Source organism: Lactuca sativa, chromosome 1 (genome assembly GCF_002870075.4).
Source record: "Lactuca sativa cultivar Salinas chromosome 1, Lsat_Salinas_v11, whole genome shotgun sequence".
NCBI lineage: Eukaryota > Viridiplantae > Streptophyta > Magnoliopsida > Asterales > Asteraceae > Lactuca > Lactuca sativa.
In genome coordinates, this window is record NC_056623.2 from 80,287,766 (window position 1) to 80,299,634 (window position 11,869).

Genomic DNA, 11,869 nt, shown 5'->3' on the forward strand with positions numbered 1-11,869 from the left:
CCAAAGGGTCGACAGAATTATAGCCTCGAGTGGCTATTATGTGTTAGAGTGCTATTTTGGGGAACTCACAAAACATTTATGCTTATAGTGTTATGTGTTATGTGTTTCAGGTACCAGTGATGACCGCGGTAAGGCGCCGACATGATTCGTACACACGCACATTGGAGTTTATATATTTTGATCTTGGGGTTTTGTACCGATACAATGTTTTTAATTATGAATGCAAATGATATTTCATGGTTTTTTTTTTAAAAGTGAAAAATTGTTCAAAATTTTACGGTGTTACAAGATGGTATCAGAGCCTTGGTTTGAGGGATTCGGATGCATCTTTGGGCGTATTCGAACTCAAACTGAGGATTTGAGGAAAATTTTAATAATAAATTTTGAAAAAGAGTAAAAAGAGGGTTTTGAGACAAACAGACCAGAGCCATGTGTACGATCAGCCAGCGCCCGAACGGTGATTTCCTAAAATACCCTCATAATAAGTGTTATTAGATATGCTATGTTATGCTATATGCTGAAGTACAATATGCATGCTAGAGTAGACTAGGTATTCTTATTAGGACTAGAGTGGCCTGATATATGATGCCTTAGTCTAGGGTTTTTGCTGCTAGAAATGCTTAAGAGTGTTTAGATAGCAGCGAGGTGCTTATGAGAGTTTTGCTAGTGAGTAGCACATGATAAAGAGAGTAGAGTACTTGGAATTTGGGGCTCAAGGAGGAGGACTTGGGATGAGTGTTGATGCGGTATGGATGGTAGTATTGGGCCCGTACTACTGAAGATATCGGGTTGGTGCACAGTCCAAGTAAGAAATCTTAGGGCACTAATGAACAAGTAGGGTGGGGTTATCGAGTGTGATTATACTCGAGGGGGTCCCTAATATTCTTATGTTGAATTTCAGAAGGAGACCATGGTTGGGACACGCCACACACCAGAGGGCAACAGTACGAGCGAGGCTGAGATCCGTAGGATCATTCAGGAGGAGGTGGCTGCGGCCATCAGGGCAGAGATACCAGAGATGTTCGGGTATATCAAGACCACTCTGATTGATACATTTGACGAGAGATACGTTGCTCTTTCTGAGGCTGTTTTTGCTGCGGCCACTGCAGCTATAGCTGCGACGAGGCCGTAGGGTGGTAATGCGTTGCTGTTCTGGGAATTCAGCAACACGAAACCACCAGAGTTCGATGGGACCCAGGACCCGGTTGCAGCGATGAGGTGGATATCAGACATTGAGGGGTGTTTCTTTACTTGCTCATCCCCTGAGCATTTGAGAGTTCGGTTCACACTGAACCAGCTTCGCTTGGGAGCGAAGGACTGGTGGAAGTTTGTGACAGCGCACTACACGCCTGTTGAGCTTGCTGTAGTAACCTGGGAGAGGTTCACTGCTATGTTCTAAGATGAGTATGTTCCCCAGGTGGAGAGGGAGCAGTTGGCACAGGAGTTTCTGACCCTCAAGCAGGGTACTGAGTCGGTTACAACGATTACTCGGAAGTTTCATGAAAGGGCGATGTTCTGCCCAGAGCACGTGTCCTCCGAGCAGGCACGTATGATCCGGTATTTGAGTATGTTGAGAAGGGATATACGAGATTTCGTGGTGAACTCATCGTACCGGACGTTTGTTGAGCTTCAGGAAAATGCCCGAAAGAGGGAAATAGAGTTGGAGACCCAAGCTAGGGAGGAGGCTGAGTTTCAGGGAAAGGTTCGGCGGCCGGCTCAGTCTCAGCCGACAGCTAAGCGGGCCAAACCCGCCGATTCGAGATCTGGGAACCAGAAGGGCCGAACTTGTGGCAAGTGCGGCAAGAGCCACGATGGGATATGCAGAGCAGGGTCTTGCTACAAGTGTGGCAAGGAGGGGAATATGGCCAAAGAATGCTCCAAGGGGGTTTCAGTTTGTTTTCATTGCAACCAGACCGGACACCAAAAGGCAGACTGTCCACAGTTGCGAGGGTCCGAACAGGGAGCATCTTTGGGATCTGCCCCTGCTGTGGTGAGAGCTACAGATGTTCGGCCTGTGAAGGTCGAGGCACCGAAGGCACGAGGGAGAGCCTTCCAGTTGACTGCGGAGGAGGTCCGCGTAGCACCCGATGTCGTGGCCGGTATGTATTCTTTCATGTATTCTTTTGTATATTGAGATTTTGTGCTTATATTATGTTATGCGTAGGTACTTTCCTTGTGAATTCTGTGCCTACTCTAGTGTTATTTGACTCGGGTGCGAGTCGATCTTTTGTATCATTGGCTTTTAGCCGACACATCAGTATTAGTCGAGAGGCGTTGAGTCGACCTCCGAGAGTTTCCATAGCGAATAAGAGAGCGGTGTATGCCACCGAGGTGATTCGTGGATGTGTACTTGAGATTTTCGGGGTAGAGTTTCCGATCGATTTAATCCCCATTGCGATGGGAGATGTCTGTGTCATCATGGGCATGGACTGGTTGAGCCGATTTGGAGCGATCATCGACTGCGAGCGATAGCTGGTGACCAGGCGAGACCCTAGTGGGGGAGTTCTTACGGTGTACGGTGAGGGTACACGTTCCGGTTCAGCATTTTGTTCAGCCGCCAGGGCAAGGCAGAGTCTTCAGTAGGGATGTAAGGGATTTATAGCGTATGTGATGGACGCAAGGGTTGAATCAGAGAGACCGAGGTCTGTGGAAGAGGTTCCGATAGTGCATGAGTTCCCGGATGTATTCCCGGAGGAGTTGTCGGGTGTGCCTCCCGAGAGGCAGGTAAAGTTTAGTATTGATTTGGTCCCGGGGGTTGTGCCTATCGCCAAGGCGCCCTATCGCCTTGCACCTCCAGAGATGCAGGAGTTGTCCTCGCAACTTCAGGAGCTGCTGGGGAAGGGATTTATTCGGCCGAGCAGTTCGCCGTGGGGAGCGCCCATCCTTTTCGTCAAGAAAAAGGATAGTTCACACTGGATGTGCATTGATTACCGGGAGTTGAACAAGTTGACGGTCAAGAACCGTTACCCGTAGCCGAGGATTGACGATTTGTTCGATCAGTTGCAGGGAGCATCTTTGTTTTCCAAGATCGATTTGAGGTCTGGATTTCATCAGGTGAGGGTGCGAGATGAGGATATCCAGAAGACAACGTTCAGGACTCGTTACGGGCATTACGAGTTCGTGGTGATGCTTTTTGGGCTCACCAACGCACCAACAATGTTCATGGACCTCATGAACAGGGTGTGCAGATCGATGTTCGATCGGTCGGTGATCATTTTCATCGACGACATTTTGGTGTATTTGAGATCTAGAGAGCAGCATGAGGAACATTTGAGGGAGATCCTCGGGGTTTTGAGATCAGAGAGGCTTTATGCCAAATTCTCCAAGTGTTATTTCTGGTTACGAGAAGTCCAGTTCCTGGGGCATCTCGTTAACCAGAAAGGGATATTGGTCGACCTGGCCAAGATTGAGGCGGTGATTAGTTGGGAGGTGTCGAGGTCACCAACAAAGATCAGGAGTTTCCTAGGGTGGCAGGCTATTATCGGAGATTCACTAGGGATTTCTCCAAGATCGCCGTGCCACTCACTAAGTTGAACCGGAAGGGTGTAGCTTTTGCTTGGGGTCTAGAGCAACAGGCCTCCTTCGAGACACTTCGCCAAAGATTATGCGAAGCCCCGGTATTAGCCCTTACGGAGGGAATGGAGGATTTTGTGGTATATTGTGACACGTCGATATCAGGGTTGGGAGCAGTGCTTATGTAGAGAGGGAATGTGATAGCATATGCATCAAGGCAGCTGAAGCCTCATGAGGCGAGGTATCCTACCCATGATTTAGAGTTGGGGGCAGTGGTGTTCACCTTCAAGATCTGGCGTCACTACCTGTATGAGGTCCGGTGTACCATATAAACGGATCACAAGAGCCTGAAGTACTTGATGGATCAGCCCAACCTGAATATGCGACAGAGGAGATGGTTGGATGTAGTAAAGGATTATGATTGCGAGATCCTGTATCACCCGAGTAAGGCTAACATGGTAGTCGATGCCCCGAGTCGTAGGGCGGAGAGTGTTCTGATGCGAGACGTTTGTATGAGATTGACAGTGATGACTCCGGTGTTGGACACCATTCTAGGAGCCCAGGCTGAGGCCGTGAGACCAAAAAATAAGAAGAGAGAGCGAGTTATTGGGCAAGTATCAAAGTTCATTACTGATAGCCGGGGGCTTATGACATTTCAGGGCCGGATTTGGGTGCCGTTTGTGGGCGGAACGCGTACCATTTTGATGGAAGAGGCACATCGATCAAAGTTCTCGATCCATCCCGGGGCCACTAAGATGTATTTGGACCTGAAGAGGGAGTATTGGTGGCCCTATATGAAGAGGGACGTTGCATGGTTCGTGGAGAGGTGTCTAACCTGTCGCACGGTTAAGGCCGAGCACCAGAGACCGCATGGCAAGTTGCAACCGTTAGAGATTCCCAAGTGGAAGTGGGAACAGATTGCTATGGACTTTATCACCAAATTGCCGAGGACTGCGAGGGGCATTGATGTAATTTGGGTGATTGTAGACCGGTTAACGAAGAGCGAAATTTCCTTGCTATCAGTGAGAGCTCTTCCGCAGAGAAGTTGGCAGAATTGTACGTGAGGGAGGTGGTATCGCGGCATGGAGTGCCGATCTCAATTATCTCAGATCGAGATGTGCGTTTCACTTCCAGATTCTGGAAGAAATTTCATGAGGAATTGGGTACTAGGTTGCATTTTAGTACCACATACCACCCAGAGACCGATGGGCAGAGCGAGCGAACGATTCAGATGCTTGAGGATATGCTCCGGGCATGTGTATTGGATTTCGGAGGGAGTTGGGACACGTATTTGCCTTTGCCAGAGTTTTCCTACAACAACAGCTATCATTCGAGCATTGGTATGCCACCCTTTGAGCTGTTGTATGGGAGGAGGTGTCGGACCCCCATTTGCCGGGGAGAGGTAGGGAAGCATGTGATGGGTAGTACAGAGATCGTACTTCAGATGAATGAGCAGATATAGCGGGTCAGGCAGAGGTTCTTGACCGCTCAGAGTCGTCAGAAGAGTTATGCGGACAGGCGCCGGTCCGAGCTCGAGTTTCAGGTCGGTGACTTCGTACTCCTGAAGGTCTCTCCTTGGAAAGGAGTGATCCAATTCTGGAAGAGGGGCAAGTTGGGGCCACGATATATTGATCCTTTCAAGGTGATCGCGAGGGTAGGCAGGGTAGCCTACCGTTTGGAGCTACCTGCAGATTTAGGTCAGATTCATGACACCTTCCACGTGTCGGAGCTGAGAAAGTGTATAGCCGACGAGTCGACAGTGATGCCATTAGAGGATATTCAGGTGGATGTGGGTCTGAATTATGTTGAGAGACCACTGGCGATTCGGGATCGAAAGATCAAGGTTCTGAGGAACAAGGAAGTGCTTCTGGTGCAGGTCCAGTGGCAACACCGAAAAGGGTCTGAGCTTACATGGGAGCCGAAGTGTAATATGCGGGAGCAGCATCCGGAGTTGTTTTCAGAGTGAGACTTTGCGGGCGAAGTCTGATTCTAGTGGGGGAGAATTGTAACATTCGGATTCCCAGGTATATTATTTTTATTCATTTTATTTTTGGATTTTGTGGAGGAACTCGGAGAGTTGGTGCCAAGACTCGCCGAGTAGGGTCGCGGATGTTCATCCGGGTTCACGTCCGGACTCAGCGAGTGCACGTTGTTTATTGAAGCCCTAATTTCCAGGGTTTGGGAGCTATTTAAAGGCCCTTATGGCCATCAATAGCGGCTACCACACCCCATAGAGAGACCTAGATCGGTTGTGAGGTAAAGAGTGGCCATTGTCGATCTTTTGTTGGTGTAAATTGAAGGAGAAAGTGATCAAGGCAAGAGAAGGCTGAAGGAAGTGCGAATCTAGTGATTTCAGAGTTCAAGGGTTTCATATTGAGGTATTCATTCGGACTCTCTCCAGTTTTGGGTGGTTATTCATAGAGTTAGGCTTTTCAAACCCTTTGGAAGATGATTATGTCGAGTATTTGGTCCCTTCCCAAGTTTGTGCCTTGGATCTGGACTCAAAGAGGTCCAGAGACCTTAACCCATGGAGCTTTATGAGCCATTTTGGGGTTATTGAACTTAGGTTGCCATTTTTGGGGCTAAATCACCATTTGATGCCATTTTATTGATATATAAGCCTCAATTTTCGAACTTTACGTGACATTCATGCTTGGGAAGGCCAGATCTATGGTTTAGGGGCACAGATCTGACCTCAAGAGGTCAATAGAGTTTGTGCATGACAAGAACCCGCCGAGTTGTTCTTGAGTCTCGGCGAGTAGGGTTAGGGTTTCACTTAAATCACTCAGTGAGTAGACTTGTCGAGTTGGGGGATAAATCAGTGAGTCAGAAGGGGATTAGAGGACTGAAGTTCGAGGCGGTACTCGCCGAGTTGTTCTTGAGACTCGGCGAGTTGATTCGGTGTGGCCCCGCGATTCATACCAGGTGTGACTCGTCGAGCATAGGGAGGGACTCGACGTACCAAGCAGGACAAACAATTAGTGGACATGTATTTACTCGCCGAGTCGCCAAAGTGCACTCGATGAGTTGGGTCAAAGTTTGACCGTTGACTTTAGTTGACTTTTAGGGTTTGGTCAACAATGGAGTCTTTGAGTCAAGAGAGGGGTAAAATAGTCCTTTACCCTTCTGAGGGTGCCAATTGAGGGTTGAGTCTAGTCTCGAGGGTTATATTTCTGAGAGTATTTATCTTATGTGAATAGGCGGAGGCTAGGCAATATTTCTACCGAGTCAGAGATTTACCGAGACGTCTGAGGTGAGTCTTCTCACTATACTTTATCTAGTGTGGTAACAGAGTATTTTAGAGTTATATACCAGTGTATTTGCATGTTATTTATGTGTTGCGATTTATTGTGATAGGTGATATGTATGATTCAGAGTTACAGAGTAAGGACTTTCGGGTTTCAAGTACAAGTGACGATCGCGGGAAGGCGCCGGCATGATTCATACACACGCACATTGGAGTTTATATATTTTGATTTTGGGGTTTTGTACTGATACAATGTTGATACAATGTTTTTAATTATGAATGCAAATGATATTTCATGTTTTTTTTTAAGTGAAAAATTGTTCAAATTTTTACGGTGTTACAGATTTTCTTTTAATTTTAAACTCATTTTTCAACCAAAAATTTTAGTTCTTAATTTTTGACTTTATACTTAAAATTTTGACTTTGACTTTTAAATTTTGACCTTTGACTTTCTCATTTGACTTTTAAATTTTTAAATTTAGCTTTTCGGTTTGACTTTTAAGTTTGACTTTTCATGTTTGACTTTTCAGTTTTTAAATTTTAGTTTTAAAGTTGGCTTTTGAGGTTTATAGTCAAAGGGCATTTTTTAAATTTAAGTTTGACTTTTAAGCTCTAGTTGTGCTTTTAATAGTTTTTGAAGTTTACGAGGGAATTGAAGACATGAAAGAGAGTCGTCAAGAGATGTTAAGACAAAACTTCAACACGTTCGATTATATCCATGGAGTAACCCTGGAAGCTCAGTTGTAGCGATTAACCACACTCACTACTGAGATGAATATAGTTGGGATCTTCTTGACCAAATCTGAGATAAACAAAAAGTTGCTGAATGCACTTCCGAAATCGTGGGACTTGAACGTGGCTGACATCAAGAAGACAAAAGATCTTAATCGTCTTAGTCTTGCTGATATAATTGAAGAAATTGATGCTTTGAATTGTCGAAAAACAATGAGTTCCGCAAACCTTCCGGTCAATGAAGTTTCATGTTCTCAATCATGTGAAGCTATGATTAAACTTCTTCGTGAACATAATGATTTATTAAAAAGAGAAGTTGAGGACCTGTGATATGAAGGATATCAACTCAGGAAAGGACAGAAACCCATGAAGGTCCGGTTAGAAACAAAAATAAAGGATTTTAAAAGAATTTAGACAGAATACAGTGAAAAAAGTGAACTTTATGACTATATTAAGAGACAAATTGATGTTGTAACCAAAGAACTTGACGCTTTGAAAACTAAGTGTGGAAAAACAGATGTTAGTTTCAAAAATTATACTGCGTCAAGTAAGACAGTTGAGTCCTTATTTGAAACTCAATTAAAATTCAAAGATAATCAAAACAAGGGTCTAGGGTATGATAGTGTTCCTCCACCTTTCAATCATAACTACACATCCATCCCTATGACACAGGAAGAAATTGACAGGGAGGCACATCTTCGATATGGCAAACCAGTTGGATTTGTGTCAGGAGGTATTCAAGTTGAAAATACTAATGCTTCTTCTTTATGTGCAGGTAAAGTATCAGAGGATGAGAACAAGGAGAAAACCATTGAACAAACCAACATCTCCTTAAGCTCTGAATCTGTTGCTTCAAACTCAACTACTTCTGATCAACCTGCTGTTGAGAAATATAGGCCACCAATTCTAGTGAAACAGAGTGCCTCCTGCAATTGTGCTTGTGGGAACAATAAGAAACAAGGCAAAGATACGCCGCCAGGGGCAGAAAGAAACAATTTCACAGTGAAGAAAAAGATATGTTTTCACTGTGGAACACCTGGACACATTGCCAGAAATTGTCCAAATCGTGCATACGCTCCTTACTATGCACAAGGCTGGCAAAACACGCCAAGAGGGAGATACTTCAAAAGAAACCCCTCAAGATCACGATCAGACATTGATGACTGGAATGCCAAGAAGGCCAAGAAATCAACTCCCAAGGCCGATAATCAAACTCCAAAGGACAAGAATCAAAATCCCAAAGTCAAGAAGGGAATGTCAGCCAAGAAGCCCAATCCAAAAGATGCTCCACTGAAACAAAGACCAGTTAGGTCAAAGTCATCTCAACGCCCGACATCAAAATCAAAAGCAAGTACTGAGCCACCCATCAAATCAAAAAAGAAATGGGTTAAACCCAACTACATATGACTCTAATATTTCTTCATCTTCTGTTTGTGATAAATAGGATACATCATGGGAGAAAGTACCGTGCAAGGATGACAAAGGTCGACCCGGTTTCAAAATGGATTGGGTTCCAAAGACCAACTAATCTCGCACTGTGTCGGAGCAGGTATACATGCATATCATCAGACTTCAGTTTGTTGGTAGTGGCTATTCCAGGCACATGATAGGAGGCATCTCTCAACTGTACAACTCTCAAAACATTGTTTGGGAGTATGTGTCCTTTGTGGGAAATGAAGAAAGGAAGAGATCACAAACGGGGTTAGTGCTTAATGACATGAAGAGTTTTCGGATCTGTTCTGAGTTTACGTGTGTTGTTCTCAGACCCTCTGGATGCAATTTCAATCGGTGACTTACGGTTTGAGTTTTCTTCTCTATACTCCTGAGTTTTTCTTAAGTTGATTCGCTTTACAGACTAATTTTTGTTTTAAAATAGTTTAAATTTGCGCATTTATTTTCGTTTCTCTCCTATGCACAAATTTAGGGGGGGAAATAAAAACAAAACAAATATTTAAAAAATTTTAAAAAATCAAAAAACATTAGAAAATCAGAAAATCAAAAAATATGTTGGTTACGAAATGTGCTTGAGAGAGATGTTTTGGGAAGTGATATTATCTAGTGATAACAGGCAATCTAAGTCTGCGTAACGTACCCGAAGTTGAAGGGTCTATGCTCTGGGATTGATGCATCGGTAGGCACGAAAGATTCTAAATGGACATGACTAGGCAGAGTTGAACTTAGGAAATTTATAGACTTGACAAATCTTGACCTAGTTAGATCCCTTTATCCTGACAATACGACGCTTGGATAGATTGAGGAGGGATATATATATATATATATATATATATATATATATATATACATATATATATATATATATATATATATATATGTATATATATATATATATATATATATATATATATATATATATATATATATATATGGCAATCTACTCGTCACATTAATTGAATCCGCATCTGGAACCGTGGATTAACTTTTCCTCGATGTGCGGATTATGTCCTTAATTCCGGTATTGATGGGGCAACTGGTAAATTCCAATGAATTAGGTTTGTAGAAAATTGTTTTCTTTCTCTATCTATCTGTTAGTCGTATGTTACCTCCTCTGCGTGACTCAAAATCCGACCTGGCCTGTAACATATGCAACTCTATTTCTCTACATCTTCTATCTATGCAATTCTTTCTATCTGTTAGCCATATATTGTCTCCTTTGCGTGACTCACAATCCGACCTGGTACACAGTATATGCATCATTTTACTTCTCAATCCCTCTAAAACCTCAGTTAGTCATATGTTCCACCCTCTGCGTGATTGGAAGAGATTCGACCTGGGTGCATAGAATATGCATTCTAAATCTATCTTCTCTCTTAATGATTGTCTGCTCACCCGATGTAAGGAGTACTCTGGACGTCCTTAATTACTGGGGCATATCAAGAAGCGGGAAACATGTTCCAGTACAATTAAAATTGAACACTCAAAGATTGTCTATAGATCTCGCTGCTCAATTTAGGTGGACAACAATATCTTTGGTCGTCGTCAGCTGAATGGTCCTTAAGGAATATTATCTAGGAACTTAGGATCACATTGTCTTGTCACTTATAGTATGTCCTAATTTTGTTACTATTTTTCGTGTTTAAGTGGACAACAATACCGACGATCGACCAGACAAAGACGTGAAGATAGAAGGTACCGACAAGCGGATAAAGGCTGTCTAAAAACTTTGATCACAAATCATTCTTAAAGTTAGATATCATTTCTTCTAATTTAAATATCAGGGGAGAATTAAAAATTAAAAAAAATCAGAAAATGAAAAAAAAAATCCACAAATAGTGTTATTTCTGTTTTATTTCTTTTTCAGAAAATATGAAAAAAAATCCAAAAATATTGTGTGCTAAATTTTTCTTTTAGTTTTGTTTTGTCATGAAAAGTGATTTTAGGTATAGATAAGACTCATGGAGTTGGTGTCGAAGATTTACGAGCCAAGGCTTCATCCGTGAGCATCAAAGAATTCACATTCGAAGGAGCAAGAAATGAAGATTATTCTTTCAATCCTTCAACCCTAGAAGCAAGGTGAAGAAGAAATTGAAGATTATATGACGGATTGCATTGAAGCCTCCTCAATCAGTTTGCTGCTATCTTAAACCTGCTGAAGTGATCCAGAAGATTTGTTCTCTCTGATGTTCTCTCTGAAGATTCTCAAGCTGAAAGCTCTATCTTTCAAGAATCAATACATCAAGCATCCTCACCGAATGTGCGTTCAATGCCAAATTTTGAAGAAAAGCCCAACTGCTCAAGATGAAGTCATTCATTGAAGATAAATGTTGAAGCCAAGCTCACAGTGAAGATTAACAAGAAAAGCCAGGTGCTTTTTAGGGGGAGCTTGTTGGGTCAATTAAGAAAAGAAAGTTATAAACCAAGGGGGAGATTGTTGGGTCTAAAATATGGTTTGTACTTTGCTTTTCTAAGCATTTGTTGTTTTTAGTATTTAGGCCAAAAATAGTAAAGGATTAATTGTAGTTTGGACTGAGAATTGGATTATTTGTATTTTGGGCTTGGCCTTAGGTCCATATATATATATATATATATATATATATATATATATATATATATATATATATATATATATATATATATATATATATATATATGGTGAGGAGTGCATGTGAGGGCAAGAACCAAGGAGCTTAAGTGTGTGTATTCTAAGGCGTGAGAGAAACTAGAGAGAAGAGTGTGTGTGAGCTATGTGTATGGAACTTCAATCATTTCATTGAATACATCATAGATTCATCTTCTTCTTCGTCTCCTTCTCTTCTATTTGATCTGACATCATCCGTTTGATTGGGATTCCGCAGCATCAAACAGATCTGATTGATACACAAGCATTTTTGGGGACTTACAACTTAACTGTCACAATGT